Here is an 18,039-nt window from a genome sequence, read left to right as displayed (position 1 = left end):
CCTGCTTGAAGCAAAGAAAGCAGAGGGACTTCATTCCGTATGTTGCCATGGTCACAAGATAAATATGAGGTGTTATCATTTCTAAATCAATAAAGATGGTTCTGCTGCTCCTTTGGCAGCTGTTTGAGCCAGCCACTTCCTCTTCCCAACTCCAGTCAACAGTTCTCACATCTTCTGAGAAAATAAGTGGATGATATTTCCGCGAGACTCTGCTACTGAGGTTGCCCACATTCAGGTAAAAGCACAGGAAATGGCTAAACCACTAAAAAGCCATTCCTGAAAAACAGAAGTAGAAAAAAGAATTTTACACATAAAAAAGAGAAGTTGAGGTGTTGTAGGGGAGGGGGGAGGAGACAACTCCGTGAACATCCTCTCAAGATAAAATAAAATTGAAGTGTCTGCTGCTATATTGGCAGAAGCCAAGACCCGTCTTTTTATAGCCACTCAGAGTGTCTTCAGGATTTCCAAGTGTTTAGATATCTTCAACTTCAGCACCTGGGGCAACAGGAAGGGTGTAGACAACCCTGTTAGCTGTGCCCTTTGGAAAGGAAACTGGGTGAGCTCTTCAGTACTGCTTATCATTTCCCTTTTGTGAAGATAGGAAGAATTTAGTGACCTTTCCATGTAGCTTTATTTGAATTCCATGTGAGAGCAAAAGAAGAACATGATCACATTTCTTTTACATTTATTAGGTTTTTAAGGTCTGCTTTTGCATTCCCTGGTGGCTCAGTGGTAAAGAATCTGCCTGCCAATGTAGGAGATATAGGTTCAATCCCTGGGTGGGAAAGATCCCCTGGAGAAGGAAATGGCAACCCACTCTGGTATTCTTGCCTGGGAAATCCCATGGACAGAGGAGCCTGGTGGGCTATGGTTCATGGGGTTTCAAAGAGTTTGAGGCAACTTAGTGATTAAACAACAACACGAGGTCTGCCTTAGGAGAAAATGAGCCAAGAAGAAAATAGTAGTACATATGCTTCAGGAAAAAAAAAAAAAAAGATAGTCCTAGTCTCACAATTGACTGTCTGCCGTGATGAACGTTGAGATTGGCATTCAGGTTACTGGGTCTTATTTCTTTGTGTCTTAAGTTTTATTGTGTAGATGTTGAGTAATAAGGTGAGAGAAAGAGAGAGAGAGGATATGAATTCACAGTATTCATTGCTGCTTGATTTGATTTGGACTGGAAAGGATAGAGGGTTGCTACAAAGAAAACCAGAAGACTTAGAATAGCTGCCTTGGTGCAGAGAGAGAAGATAGGAGCCATCTGGGACTGGATTAAGGAAGAGTTTGGGTCAAACTGAGGCAAGGGACTGTAGCTGTCTTTCTGAAAGTGAGACAATTATAGGAGTGACAATGGGAAAAGAGAATTGAAAAATATTTTTCTGCCTCATGATTTGATGTCTCTTGGGCACTTTTCAAGATGCATCCATAGAGAATTAAACTGCTTTTTAGCTGTGGTTTGTTGGTGCCCCTTGGATTGCAATGGGATCCTGAGATGGGCTGTAAGGAAGAAGCAAAAAGTTCTAGCTGTTCACGTAACTTGAATCCACCCTACCACAACAGGCATTACATTCTCCTTAAGAAGAACCTATGTGGGTGTGACAGCAACATCTGTACTGGTCCCACCAGTACAGAGTTAAATAATTCAATTCTTTGATCACAATAGTTTGTTACCTTAGTCCTTGTTATACTAGTATTTATTGTTACTGGGTGGGTGTAGTCAGTAAGGAGTTGTGTTAAACGCTATGCATGAGATAGTTTGGTTAATCCCTCTAAGAACTCTAGGAGGTCGGTGCTACTTTTATCCTTATTTAAACGCTGAAGACACTGAGACACAGACTTAACAATTTGCTCAGTCATACAGCAAATAAGTGGCTAAGCCAGGATTTGAATGGAAGCTGTCTGACCTCTAAGCCTGAGATTTTAAGCTCTGCCTCAAAGGATCTGTTTGATTTACATTAATCTGAAAATGGAACCATTGAGACAATTTTGTATTTAGAGTTTAAAAATACGTACTTAGATTTTTAAAAGCAGAGGCAGTGGTAATATACCCCTAAGTCCTGTCTTTGAGTTGACTGGACTAATCTTCCACTGAGAAAATGATATTGCTGTCCTTTGGAGAGAAAATGATACTTGGATCCTGTCACTAGAGCTTCCTCCTCAAGAGAGGGATTTTAAGTTGAAAAATGTTTCCTTTTCCTTAAAGCTGTTCCACACACGCTTAAGTGGGAAGATTTTAGCTGTGAGATTGACTCATTTCCTTCTTTTCTCAAATCTAAGAGATCCTAGAGATGACCAACACAGGATCTGACACCAAGATAGACTCCTTGTCATTCATCATCTTTGAATATCAAACATCATGAAATGTGACATCAGTTACCCTCAAGAGACAAAGAAATGGACCAAGGAGATAGAGGGAGTTCTATTTCTAGCTTCTCATTCCACAGTTTCAAAACTTGACTTTCGTAGATTTGCAGGTGGACTTTGCAAACAATATCATTTATTTCCAGATGGCTAAGAAAATGAAGGAATATGTGAAAGAAAAAGGGCATTTTGTTTCTTTAGATCTTGACATTACAGCGACTATCTTTTCAATCATGTGCTCGTGCACGCGTGCTCACACACGCACACACGCACACACACACATCTTCCAGCTTGTACTCTGAGTCTCCACAATGTTATGTATACCACACACATACACATGTACACATACACAAACACTTACACATATCAAAACATTTTGATGTTTAAGTCACAATTCTTTTTAAGACGAAAGCTTTAAACAACACTATTAATGACTTCCAAACTGCAGGCTTCTAGCAGTTGAAGAATGTAGAGTTCTGGAAAGTCCCTAATGGATGCCACCTCACAAATAAAAACTTGTACTTTGAACAACTGCCTCTCAACACATACTCCCTCATACATTATTCGCATGGGTTATCTGACAACATGTAATGAAAAGAAATAGTAATGTGACATGATTAACCTTAGAAAGGTGAGAATGACAAATGGCTACCCAAAAATATATTCACCTACATGCAGGATGTGCTCCTTTATGAAAAGCATTCTGAGAGGAAATGAATAATTGTACCTTGAGTTGGATATGTGAATATACAACACACAAATACAAATAATGCACTAAGGTAAGCCTACCCTGGTTTCAGAAAATTATAGTTTTTTTTTTTTTTTTTAATGAGAAAATCCTGGAAACTAAACCCTAAAGTTCTCTTTCTACCTTTCCTCTCTTTTAAGTGCTTTTTGACATGATTATTTGTAATTTTGAAATTACAAAATTCAAATTGTGTTCAAACACAAAAGTGTTTTCTTTAAGGACTTTGGAAGTGTTTTAATATCATAACTGCAGAAAATGCATGTCACATCCATGTATACATGTACACACACAAATGCACACATGCACACACACGCACACACACACGCCACACCCATGTATACATGTTCACATAGAAGCACACCCAAATGCATGGGGGTTTGCATGTGCATACACACACACACACACACACACACCTCTTCCAGCTTTGACTCTGTCTCCCTGCTTTCACTATGTACCTATCAACAGCCAGAATAATTTCTTTACAAATTGTGTCTTGTCTCTCTTGTGCTGTCTTTGGCTTCCAATTTTAATCAGGATAAAAGACAAAGCCTTGTCTCCGGTTGTCAAGGTCTGGTGTGATTTGACTTTTAACTCTTCAGCTCTTGCTGTCTATCCAACCCTTTGTTCGTGATCTCCTGCCACTGGGGTCTCATTGCTGTTTTTCCCACAGGCCAAGCTCATTTCCATCCCTGAGTTTTTTGTCAGCCTGAAATGTTCTCTTCTTATGGCTGGCTCCTCACTTTTCGTAGTTACTCCCTCCCTAAGAAAAGCCATCCCTTATATCCAACTTGAAGTCAGTCTCTCCCATGATACTGTTCTCTGATGATACTCTGCTCACTTCTGCATATGCTTGTTAAAGTCAGTCTCTTCTGCTAGACTGTCAGTTAAAAGAAAGGCAGGAACAATATCTGCTTAATTTTCCATTATATAATCAGAACCTAGCACCTTGATACACGGGTGTAGGCACATGTACTTATATAATTAATCAACTTCCTTTCAAATAAAAATCGTTTTACACTAAGTCACATGACTTAGTGACTAAGCAACAACAGAGCCTACTTTTCAGACTAATGGTGCAACTATTAGGAAAGAGAAACTAGTATTTGCTTATAAGAATATACAGATAAACTGATACAGTGTACAAACTTTAGAACAACATATGAACAATCTTAAGGTGAGGTTTGGAGGACTGTTTGTTAAGCTACATTTGGTGGCAAAAAACTTTCATTTTCTTTCTTAGATGGTTGAGTAAAAATCCCCTTCACTTTTACCTCATACTACCTCCAGTTATCTCACAAGAAACTGAAGTTACAGTGAATTTTACAATGAAGTGAGGCAATATGAGACACTAAATATAGCTGCTGGTAGACCTCTTAGCCAACAACTGATTAACTAAGGAGATGTCACTAGCATCTTTTCTGGAAGAATTCCAACCTGAAATTTTGGTCCGTCTCATTGATTATCTGAGATATGGTGGGCAAGGTCATCCCAGACCTTAAAACTCACTTTTTACTGTATCACAATGACTACCTTAAAATTTGCTCCTATCATCCATGTTGGCTCCCCAACTATTCTGATAATGGAAAGTAGAAAACAAAACCAGTCAGATTGGTGGTTTCTATGGTGTCGACCAGGGAACAAGCTGGCCAAATTCTTCATTATCCACAGTTATTGTACTGTTGTGTTGACCCTGTCTTTAGCTTTAGACATTCTTCCAAGTAGTCACTGAAATTATCATATTTCAAAATGGTCTTGTTGTTGATGGCTGCTACTTACTAAGGCATGGAAAACAGCATGTCAGTTAATATGGCTCTAAAGAAACTTAGAGAGTATTTCCATCATTTTTTTTGAATAATGTGAGTTGGATCACTTTACATATTTCAGTTGCCATATTAGTTCACAAATAGAATTAAATTTCTCCCTACAATGCAGACTTTCTTGATTGCGCTTTCGGAAAATGAAAAAATAACTCTTGATGCACTGCAGTCCATCCTCTGAGTGATTTCTCTTTCCTCAACACCATCTTCTAGCTCTTCCTTAGTATAGAGCTCTTCCTCACTGTTGCTAACTTTACTGCCATCACTAGTTCATTAGTATTTGCTTATTATCTTGTGGTAAGCCTACTTTTGGTGTTTCCCAGATGACTCAGTGGGAAAGAATCTGCCTGCCAATGCAGAAGACATAGATTCTATCCTTGGTTGGGAAGACCCCTGGAAAAGGAGATGGCTACCCAGTCCAGTATTCTTGCCTGGGAAATCTCATGGACAGAGGAGCCTGGCAGGCTAGAGTCCATGGGGTCACAAAGAGTTGGTTACGACTTAGTGACTAAACAACAACAAAACCTACTTTTCAGACTCATGATGCAAATATTAAGAAAGAGAAACTAGTACTTGCTTATAAAAATGTATAGATAAATTTACGCAGTGTACAAACTTCAGAAAAACATATGGACAATCTTAAGGCAAGCTTTGGACTACTGTTTGTTAAGCTACATTTGGTGATAGAAAACTTTTATTATCTTTCTTTAGATGGTTGAGTAAAACTCCAAATTATTGTTCAAATATGTGTATGTATTTCAGTTTTTAAAATTCAGACACATATTAATCTTGTAGCTGGGCAAACAAAAGAAAAACCAAGTTTCTAACTCCAACATAATATATTTTGAAAAATAAACAAGCAAACAAACAAAAGACAAACCAATAGTCACTGTGTTGGATCCATAAGCAACACATTTCAGATGTATTACCAAAAAATTTATTATAAAACTTGTATAATCCCAGGTAAATTATACTTAGGAATAAGTTTGTCAGTTGAAGAACATACCTCACAATTTTGGCTTGGAACAATACTTTTCAAATGTTAGTGATTGCTTCTTTTTTTAACCTAAGGGTATAGAACCGTGAATTAGTTCTTTGAATTTATAAAAAAAAAAAAAGTGGAAAGCAAAACAGGAGTTTATTAGTATTGGATGCTTTTGTGCTTATGTAACAGAAAAATCTGGCTGAAGTGCTTTGGCAAGTATGCAGTGCATCATATAGGATCATAACTTATGGTGTTTGGAAGAAAAATAAAAGCTGCTAAGATATTGTGGTTTTGAACTTGGCAAAAGAGTTGTAGAATGAAATTGGCCCATCCACTTTCCTAAGAACTTTCACAGTGGATAACAGAGTCTCCAAGTATTACATATAATGAAGTAATAAGCAACTTACAACGTTGACTCCTACTGCAACCTTTTGAGTTTTCATATATTAAGAGGGTCTTAAAGGGAAGTTATTTTATAGAGAAGGGTCCCTGGGACATCAATAAATGAACCTTTTAAATATAGTTTAAGAAGATCATACTTTATCTTACATTAAGGAGAAATTGCAATATATCAGTGTTGTAATTTAACATCAAAAAAGTAGAAACAGTGACATTTTCTTTTCTTGGGCTCCAAAATCTCTGTAGACAGTGACTGCAGCCATGTAATTAAAAGATGGTTGCTCCTTGGAAGAAGAGGTGTGGCAAATCTGGACAGCTTATTAAAAAGCAGAGAAATCATTTGCCAACAAATACCCATATAGTCAAAGCTATGGTTTTTTCAATAGTCATGTATGGATGTGAGAGTTGGGCCATAAGAAAGGCAAAGTGCTGAAGAATTGATGGATTCAAATTGGGATGCTGGAGAAGATTCTTGAGAGTCCCTTGGACAGCACGGAGATCAAACCAGTCAGTCCTAAAGGAAATCAACCCTAAATATTCACTGGAAGGATTGATGCTGAAGCTGAAGCTCCAATAATTTGACCACCTGATGCGAAGAGCCAACTCATTGGAATAGACCTTGCTGTTGGGAAAGATGAGGGCAGGAGGAGAAGGGGGCAACAGAGGATGAGATGCTTGGATGGCATCACACCTCAATGGACATGAGTTTGAGCAAACTCCAGGAGAGAGTGGAGGACAGGGAAGCCTTATGTGCTGCAGCCCTTGGGGTAGCATAGAGTCGGACATGATTTAGCACCTGAACAACAACCACCACATTTAGTGAATACCTCCTGTGTGCTGGTATCATAGATGATACAAGTATTAGTAAGAGAAGACAGATTCTTCTTTGCAGAATTTGTTTTGTGCTCTCCCTTGTAGACATACGGGCCCCCCAGGTGGCTCAGCAGTAAAGAATCCACTTGCCAATGCAGGAGACACAGGAGATGCGGATTTGATTCCTGGGTTGGGAAGATCCCTTGGAGGAAGAAATGGCAACCGACTTCAGTGTTCTTTCGGGGAGAATTGTATGGACAGAGGAGCCTCGTGGGCTACAGTCCATGAGGTCAAAAAGACTTGGACATGACTGAGCATGCACACATGTAGGCATATAGCCATAATAGGTCTATGTGCAAAATAATATGTTTATAAGAGAGGTAAAATATTGGATGTTTCAGGTAGTGGGTCAGGAAAAGGCTCTGCTGGTGTCACTCTCTAGTCACTAGGGGAGAGCTGACTATTGCTGTTTTCACAATCAACAACAAAACATGAATCAATAAGTAAAACCACTTTCTCCAAAGATAGAAGAATAATATGTGAACCACTATAGGATAAAGAAAAGGAAATCCTTAAATATGCTTATTTAAGATATTACAATAGTGAGTGGAGCATTCATTCATTTCATGGGAGGATAGAAGAGTTTAATTTCCCTCTTTGTGGTGCTTTTTTTTCCCATGAGTGCTGATATGGCTGATGTGGTCTTTATGGGCTTGTCCAGGGTTCTGAAGCAGTATCTGTTTTAGGGCTTTTTGGAAAAAGAGGCACCTCTTATTCTTGGCATTGTATTGATAATAAAAGGATAAGGGCAGTGGGTGAATTATAAGTGACCTAGCTCTGTGCACTAGAGCAAGAGAGAGCTGAAGATTTGTTCCTAGTCCTTATTTGGAAATCAGGAACCTGTCACATTTTTTTTGGAGTGAATCCCATGAAAATAACCCTCAGAAATAAGCAGAGGTGTTGTCATAGGCCCCTGGCAGCTCATAAAGGATTTTAGGGTTTGGTTTCCCAGCTGTTCCTCCTTTACAAGCTTTATGAAAAGTCTTTTGAAGTTAACCTTGAAAGTCACAAAGGATTTCAAATGGAAAAAAAAAAAAAAAGGAAGAACATTCTAGAAAAAGGAAATAGTGCATATGCAGCTATGCAGAAGAATGGTGCAGGTTTGGAACAGAGGTAGCAGAGCTGGGAAAAAGATGTAGGTAAGCATTTCAGGAGAGACAATGCTGGAAAGAAAGATCGGGGTCATACTGAAAGCCAGGATGAAAAAGTCATGATAAATTTAGCAAAAGTTAGTATGTCTCCAAAATTTCTGCTTGAACATATGCTGCTAAGTCACTTCAGTCGTGTCCGACTCTGTGATCCCATAGACGGCAGCCCACCAGGCTCCTCTGTCCCCGGGATTCTCCAGGCAAGAACACTGGAGTGGGTTGCCATTTCCTTCTCCAGTGCATGCATGCTTGAACATATGACCAACGTACTTCTCATATGTTCTCTAGAAAGGGGCCTTTTTTCCCCTTTCCATATCTGTCCCTTGAATCCATTCTATAGACTTCACCCTCTTATTCCTGGATGGAATCTTGTGTAAATCTGGTAGCTTTCCCAGGTAATAAATAATTAGGTTCATTTTCCAAGTATTGAAATGCCTTGTTCAGTGTAATATCAAAACCAAAGCTGTCATCCAAAATACAACTTCTGTTTTTTATTGAGCTGGAAATCTTTTTTAAAAAATATACACTTATTTATTTTTATTCAGGGTTTCATTTGAGGATTATTAAGGTCTAACATATGTACAACACATTTCATTGTGTTTCACTGGTTACTGAGTTTTAGCAGATTTTATTTTATCCTGTAACAGCACTGTGATCAGGATTAGAGAATATTTCCATTCTAACAGAACTTATTCTCAGTTCCTTGCAGTCTCCCCATCTCCCAGTCCCTGCCAGTCATTCATATGATTTCTGTCCCTATATTTTGCCCTTTCTAAAATGTCATATAAATGAAATCATAGAGTATTTTTTTTTGGTTGGGATTTTTTTCTCTAATTCTTTGTGTATTCATCCAAGTTGTTCATATAGCAATACATTCTTTCTGCGGCTGAATAGTATGCCATTATATGATACACCTCAATTAGTTATCCATGGAGCATTGATGAATATTTGAGTTGTGTTCAGTTTTCATCTGTTATGAAATAAAGATGCTATATAAAAGTCTTTATATAGAAATACGTGTTCTCTTGGTTTAATACATAGAAATGGAACTACTGGGATATATGATACGCACGCACACATGCTAAGTCACTCCAGTCGTGCCCGACTCCGTGCGACCCTGTGGACAACAGCCCACCAGGCTCCGCCGTCCACAGGATTCTCCAGGCAAGAATACTGGAGTGGGTTGCCAGTTCCCTCTCCAGGATATATGATAAGCATGTACTTAATTTTATATAAGAAACTGCCAAAATATTTTCCAAAGTGGCTTTACCGTTTTGTACTCTTATTAGCAATGTATGAGAATTGCCCGTTGTAGCAATTATAGTGGATATGTTCTAAATAATGTTTGAAGTTATCTTTTCTAATGACATCCTTGCCTGGCTTTTGGTATAAAGGGAATTCTGGCCTCATAAAATGACTGAGGAGGAATTCCTTCTCTTACATTTTCTGGAAGAGTTTACTTTGTCTGTAAGTGTTTATTAGAATTCACCAGTGAAGCCATCTGAGCCTGGCTTTTTTCCCCCAGGAAAAACTTTCTCTCCTTTTTGTTTTATCAATATAATACAGCACTATATAAATTGAAGATGTGCAGCATAATAACTTTAGTTACATATATTACAAAATGATTACAAAAAAAGTTTATTTTTATCATCATATATAGACACCAAAAATAAAAGAACTTTTTTCCTTTTCTGATGAGAACTTTCCAGATCTACTCTCTTGCTGCTGCTGCTGCTGCTAAGTCGCTTCAGTCGTGTCTGACTCTGTGCGACCCCATAGATGGCAGCCTACCAGGCTCCCCCATCTCTGGGATTCTCCAGGCAAGAACACTGGAGTGGGTTGCCATTTCCTTCTCCAATGCATGAAAGTGAAAGGTGAAAGTGAAGTCGCTCAGTCGTCTCCAACGCCTATGGACCCCATGGACTGCGGCCCACCAGGCTCCTCCATCCGTGGGATTTAGAAACTTTCAAATTGATCTTCCAACAGTGTTTGCTATAGTCATCCTGCTGTACATCCTCAATACTGATTCACCTTCTAACAGGATATTTGTAATTTTTGACCAGCTTCATCCAAGTTTCCATGAGTTGGGAATCTTGCTTTGGGAATAGGGAGTAGTTGTTGCTTTTCTGCCTTGAAACACACTTTCTCCCTTAATTGTAGATGCATTTTCTTGTGATTGAAGAAAGGCAGAGAAAAGAGGGATGTGATTTCTTGATGGGTATAGTTAATAGGGCACTAGTATGTGACAGCGGAGAAGGCAATGGCACCCCACTCCAGTACTCTTGCCTGGAAAATCCCATGGATGGAGGAGCCTGGTAGGCTGCAGTCCATAGGGTCGCTAAAAGTCGGACATGACTGAGCAACTTCACTTTCACTTTTCACTTTCATGCATTGGAGAAGGAAATGGCAACCCACTCCAATGTTCTTGCCTGGAGTATCCAAGGGACGGCAGAGCCTGGTGGGCTGCCGTCTATGGGGTCGCACAGAGTCAGACACGACTGAAGCGACTTAGCAGCAGCAGCAGTATGTGACAGAGGATGAGATGGCTACATAGGATCACCGACTCAACGGACATGAATTTGAACAAACTCTGGGAGATGGTGAAGGACAGGGAAGCCTGGCATGCTGCAGTCTATGGGGTTGCAAATAGCTGGACACAACTTAGCAACTGAACAGCAACAATAACCGTCTAGTTGTGGCAGATGACAAAAGCTGACTCTCTTGTAGGTGACTTTGCAGAGTTCCTTGAACCCTGTGCCCCCTTCACTTCCCAGACCTCCTACTCCACTCAGTTTCAGTAATGGGTATTTCTGTAATCATGGCCAAAAGCCCTCTTCCTTTTTAAGAGAGCTTGCAGCCAGCTCCCCACCTAGCCCATGGGAAATGTGCACACTTTATTTACCATTGGTCAAAGGAGAGCCCTTTATTTATTCCCTTTGCCTTCTCAGAATGCTGCCAGTTTATTGCTCTGGATTTAAAATTTTTAGACCATTCCCAGCCCTACACTCCAAAGAAATATGACAAATTCTTCAAGTGGTTCTTTCAAAACTCTCTTCATTGATTTGACACAAATAGGAAGACTTCCTTCCCCTACCCCATGGGAGAAATACATAACACATTTACTCGTTGCTTCAGAGTTATTACTACCTCCCATGAAAGGATTTGTTCTGTATAACTGAATGTGGGTGATTGGTTGGACAGTTTATCTTGTGCACCTCCATTTAGGATCTTGGGCTTCTTGGAACTTTACTCGTTTTAGGGACTTCTGCCAAAATTTGGCAACAGAGAAGGTCTAATTTAACATCCTATTCCATGCATAAACAGGAGACTCAGTGTTATGCATGGCATATCTAAAGGTCTGGAGTGGGCTTCCATTTCCTTCTCCAGGGGATCTTCCCAACCCAGGGATCGAACCAGGGTTTCCTGCATTGCAGACAGACGCTTTAACATCTGAGCCACCAGGGAAGCCTATCTAAAGGTCTACTTGTGAGTTATTTATACCAATTCTCCTTCATTATTAAAGTTAACCAGATCTGTCTGGATATCTAATTTAAAATCCTGATTAAGAGTTATAAATCTATTCTCTCCTACATTCTTAGAAGTTTATGTATCATCTCAACCTCAGGCTGAAAATATTTTAGGATTTTTTTCTGTGTTTGTTTTTTGATGATTACTGAGGTTTTTCCTTTATTTGTTTACCCAGAATTATGAAACAATTGTTCGCAAAATATTTTGCTTTGTATGGCTTTTTACAGCAAAAAAATTTAGGTAGACTCTTTGGAGAAGACCTGGTAAGAATACTTAAGAATTTAAAAATAGTGATCAGAAGTTTCTCATGTATATATGAGATTTGTATAAAATGATTTTTAATGGCTTTAGAACTTATATGCAAAGAAGCATTGCATCTTCAAAGTAATCACTATTGACAGATGCTGTCATTTCTCAAAGTATTTAAACACAGTCTTACTGTTTCATAGTCATATCTAATATAAATATGTGATACCAGTAAATATCACACATACTGCTACAAGTATTCATAACGATCACAAGATTTAAACTAGACACAGTAGCTGATTTTAAAGTTCTTCTGTATTCCAATAGAATATTGTTAAACTTTAGTGTTCATTGGAAGGACTGATGCTAAAACTGAAACTCCAGTACTTTGGCCACCTCATGCGAAGAGTTGACTCATTGGAAAAGACCCTGATGTCAGGAGGGATTGGGGGCAGGAGGAGAAGGGGACGACAGAGGATGAGATGGCTGGATGGCATCACTGACTCGATGGACATGAGTTTGAGTGAACTCCGGGAGTTGGTGATGGACAGGGAGGCCTGGCGTGCTATGATTTATGGGATCACAAAGAGTCAGACATGACTGAGTGACTGAACTGAACTGAAACTTTAGTGTAAAGTGAAAGTGTCAGTCACTCAGTTGTATTTGACTCTTTGCAACCCTATGGACTATAGCCCCCCAGGCTCCTCTCTCTGTGGAATTCTCCAGGCAAGAATACTGGAGTGGATTGCCATTCCCTTCTCCAGGGGATCTTCCTGACCCAGGGATCAAACCCGGATCTCCTGCATTATAGGCAGATTCTGAGTCACCAGGGATTTTAAAGTTCTTCTGTATTCCAAATAGAATATTATTAAACTTTAGCATAATAACATTTGCTATTTCAGTACTAGTCATATGGCCTTTATTTTGTAAAACTCTGTCCATATTTTGCATGACTCTTGAAGCTACCCATGACTGAACTAGGTTATAGTCTAGACACTTATTTCCACACATCATAAGGAAACTCAAAGAATGACAACAAACCCCTGCCCATTAGCCACATACTATTTTTCTTACAAAACCATTAAACTGCTTCTTCAGGTATTTTATCTCTTGAAAGGGAAGAAATCTTCCATTTCTTCTTGGCTAAAATCTGTGACATTCAATAGGACACTGTACTAGCACCAACTCTTGGCTTGGTGACTGTAGTGTCTTCAAAATGTCTTAAAACTTAAGTCCCAGACCAACTGTAATGTTTTTTTGTTCTATTAATACTTGGATTTTGTAAGACTCTCTGTTGAGTTCTCCACAATGTACATATGACTTAAGACAGAGCTCTTGGTATTAACTACTTAAATATTTAGAGAAAATAAATGTTTTTCTTAAATTTTTATCATTTTCTCAGTTGTACTGCCAAGTCAATAAATTGAATAGAAGTTGAATAAGAATTATTAAAGACCCGATTATATCTACATTTTTAAATGGAAAGAAAATAGACATGACTATTTCATAAGTTTCTAAAGAAGCAAGAGCTTCCTAGATTTAAAAAGAGTGGAAGAAATCATAATTGAAAAAGCAAAAGATAAAAATTCTAAACTTATAATTCTGGAAATAACTGAAATAGATAGCCACTCTATTAAACATAGATATAAGCTAAGTAATTCCAGTGGGAATATTATGTTACTTCTGTTTTAGAACAGTTTATTCAGAATGATGAGAAAAATACTAAGATGTCTAATAAATTAACATTCAAAGAACTAGCATGGACTTCACAAAAGAGAAGATATAAAAGGGAAATTTGCATGAAAGTATCTCCACTCAATGGAAGGGACATAAAAATACATGTAAAGATATGTTTCCCCATGAACTTAACCAATTAAAGTTATAAAAAAAATTCAGTGTTAGTGATATGTGGCTACTAGAGTACACTTTAGTGACTTTATCTGGGAACTATAATTTTAAAAACTGTTTTGGAAAACAATTTAGTAATGTGCATTGTTGTTTAGTCGCTAGGTTGTATCTGACTCTTTTTGTGACCTCATGAATTATAGCCCAACAGGCTCCTCTGTCCTTGGAATCTCCAGGCAAGAACACTGAAGTGAGTAGCCATTCCCTTCTCCAGGGGATCTACTCAACCCAGGGAACGAACCGAGGTCTCCTGCATTAAAAAGATTCTTTACCATTGAGCTACAAAGAAAACCCAATGTCCATTATTAGTCTTCAAATAATCATGCCTTTCAATCCAGTAATTCACAAGTCTTGGACACCAAATGATAGTTATGGTGTCATTTAAATGACAAAAATAAAAGCAATTTAAATGTCAGTATAAAGAAAATGGTCAAGTAAACTATGGCACAATAACATGATGGAATGCTTTGATTCTACATAAAAAGATACGTAATTCTTAAAAATTACTCTGCTTAAAAAGCAGAGTTGTCTGCAGCCTGCCATTTTTCATATCCCTACTTAGTAGCTGTGTGTCCGTGGGCAAGTGACATATCCTCATAACACACAATGATTGTCTTAATTTAAAAAAGGGGAAATTATTGAAGCATTTGATTTAATAAAAAAGGGCATGATATCTGTGCTGTTGAGTTAAAAATTCAACAGAGGACTAAAGTTAAGAACAGAAAGAACTAATATTTTGGGCAAAATATATTAATTAGTAGCACAAAGAAAGTAGGGAATTTATCCAGCTGAGGATGGATGAGACGCTTAGCAGGCAAGTAGCATTTAGTTAATACCTGACTGAATTAGATTTAAATACATGGGAAGATCTACCCTTTTCAGACTGTGACAACAAGGATAAAGGTAAGAATTGAAAGGAACAGTTGCCAACAAATCACTTGAACCAGTTGGAACCTATGCTACTTGGACAAAAATTGAAAAGGTTGTTTGGCATCTACAGTGGAAGGTCTTAATTTTCTTCTGAAAGCAATTGGGTGTATTCAGGTTTTTATTATCCACCATCTATTTAGAGGAGGCTATGGACATCCAATCAGTCCATTCTGAAGGAGATCAGCCCTGGGATTTCTTTGGAAGGAATGATGCTAAAGCTGAAACTCCAGTACTTTGGCCACCTCATGCGAAGAGTTGACTCATTGGAAAAGACTCTGATGCTGGGAGGGATTGGGGGCAAGAGGAGAAGGGGACGACAGAGGATGAGATGGCTGGATGGCATCACTGACTCGATGGACGTGAGTCTGGGTGAACTCTGGGAGTTGGTGATGGACAGGGAGGCCTGGCGTGCTGCGATTCATGGGGTCGCAAAGAGTCGGACATGACTGAGTGACTGAACTGAAGTGATAAATGAAGGTTAACAATCACTGAAATATTACCTTCTACTTAACAATATTAGACTATAAAGCAAACAATATTGCCACAGGCCTTTGATTCTTCAAAATAAATAAATTCTTTTTTTTTAAGCAGGAGAATATATAATTACATTTGATTTCATTTATTTTTATCCAAGGTACAGATTTTTGTTTTTTATTTTTTAATTGAAGGATAATTGCTATACAGAACTTTGCTGTTTCTGTCAAACATCAACAAGAACCAGCTATATGTATACATATGTCCCCTCCCTCTTGAACCTCACTCCCATCTCCCTCCCACTGCCACCCCTCTAGGTTGGTACAGAGCCCCTGTTTGAGTTCCCTGAGTCATACAGCAAATTCCCATTGGCTATCTACTTTGCATATGATAATGTAAGTTTCCATGTTACTCCTTCCATACATCTCACCTTCTCTTCCCTCCCCACCAACCCATGTCCTTAAGTCTGTTCTGTCTATTTCTCCATTACTGCCCTGCAAATAAATTCATTGGTACTTGTCTTTCTAGATACCATATATATGCATTAGTATATGATACTCTTCTTTCTCTTTTTGACTTACTTCACTCTGTATAATAGTCTCTAAGTTCATCCATCTCATTAGAACAGACTCAAATGTGTTCCTTTTTATGTCTGAGTAATATTCCACTGTATGTGTGTACCACAGCTTCTTTATCCATTCATCTGTCTATGGACACCTAGGTTGCTTCCATGTTCTAGCTATTGTAAATATAATGAACACTGGGGATACATGTGTCTTTTTCAATTTCAGTTTCCTCAGGGTATATGCCTCGGAGTGGGATTGCTGGGTCATATGATGATTTTATTCCTAGTTGGATTTTTTTTTTTTCTTTTTAAGGAATCTCCATACTGTCTTCCACAGTGGCTGTATCAATTTACATTCCCACCAACAGTGCAAAAGTGTTCCCTTTTCTCCATACCCTCTCCAGCATTTATTGTCTGTAGACTTTTTGATGATGACCATTCTGACTGGTGTGAGGTGATACCTCATTGTAGTTTTGATTTGCATTTCTCTAATAATGAGCGATGTTGAGCATCTTTTCATGTGTTTTCTGTATGTCTTTGAAAAACTGTCCGTTTAGGTATTTTTCCCACTTTTTGATTGGGTTGTTTGTTTTTCTGGGATTGAGTTTTATGAGATACTTGTATATTTTGGAAATTAATCTTTTAATTGTGAACTTGCTCACATTAGTAAGCAAGGTCCTCTGGTATCTGATTGCACCTGACTTCCCCAAGCTCTGCCCCTGGTGGCCTACCATCAATCTCCTGAACAAATATTCCTTCCCACATTTCCAACTTTGGTCAAGAAATCCTTCTGTCCTCCTGCTTATCTTTTTGACTGCAATGCAGATTTAAATTTTTCTACACTCAGCTCATGTGTGCCAGGTCAGTCCTCTGTGTCTCTCTGTGCTTTTTGTCTCCTAAGACATGTTTAGTCTGTTGTGTACTGCCTTGAGATCCCTCAGTATTCTTGTCATGAGTGTATGTTTTAGGCCTGGTGTTCATTTCGAGGAATTAAAAGTATATTTGGGTTCAGGGTCAATTGTGATACTTCTTGGTGTCCTCCATGGACAATCATTTACACATAGTCAGTGTTCAGCTCATTTTTTTCAGTGCTTATTTCTTTGACCTAATCAATAAATTACTAAGCAACACTCTGGATGTACAAGAAGAACTCACTTCGTGGGTTCCATTCTGTTTCTACTCAGGAAACAGACTTAATTTTCTCATGAAATCCGTGTAATGTTTAGTTGTTATTAGTGTTTGTGTAGTTCTTATAGAACTTATAACAAGTTCTAGATACTTAGTCATCATTTCCAAATAACCATAGTCAAACCAGGTTGGTTTCTAGTCTAAGGTTATCTCCTTGTATGATTTTTAGTTGTAAACGAAAATAATAAGATCTATATTTAGAACATTACTTGTTTTAAATGCACTGGGTAACGTTTACAGTTTAAAGCAGCCCATTTGGAGTCAGTTAAGTTCGGCTTCAGTTTTTCAGCTAATAAAAAAAGGTGTATAAAACCAAGAAAAGGTCCAGTTGATAGTGGGAGGATACTTAATTAAGACATGTCATGATAAATGCCCTGAGAAGTAATATTGAGATTTGTAACTGATCACTTTTCCTTTTATCCTTGATACAAGCATGCACATGAAATATTTGTAATTTCAACCCAGTTTCATATTAAAAATAGCACTGGCAAGGATTTTTAAATGACCAACCTCAGAGATTGGCAAGGGTGTAAAAAAATGAGCCCTTTCCTACATCGCCAGTGAGGGTGTTGATGGGTTCCATATTCGGCAGTATAATTGAATACATATTGCCAGAGGCTTTGCATATCTTTTAATATAGCTGTCTTACTTCTAGGAATTTTTCCTAAGGAAATAACCCTGGGTGTGCACTCAAATGTAGCTATCAAGATGCTTGTTGTGTTCATTTTTATAATGTTTGGAATATCAAATCTCTATGCTGTACACCAGTGAGTCCCACAAAAACACAGCAACTAAAAGATACTTATCACTGAATGATTAACATAGTGATAAACTGGCAAAGACCAAAATGTCCTGCATTTGAAATTCTGAAA

This window comes from Bos taurus, chromosome 4 (assembly GCF_002263795.3).
Source record: "Bos taurus isolate L1 Dominette 01449 registration number 42190680 breed Hereford chromosome 4, ARS-UCD2.0, whole genome shotgun sequence".
NCBI classification, from domain to species: domain Eukaryota; kingdom Metazoa; phylum Chordata; class Mammalia; order Artiodactyla; family Bovidae; genus Bos; species Bos taurus.
This window is presented reverse-complemented; position numbering follows the sequence as displayed.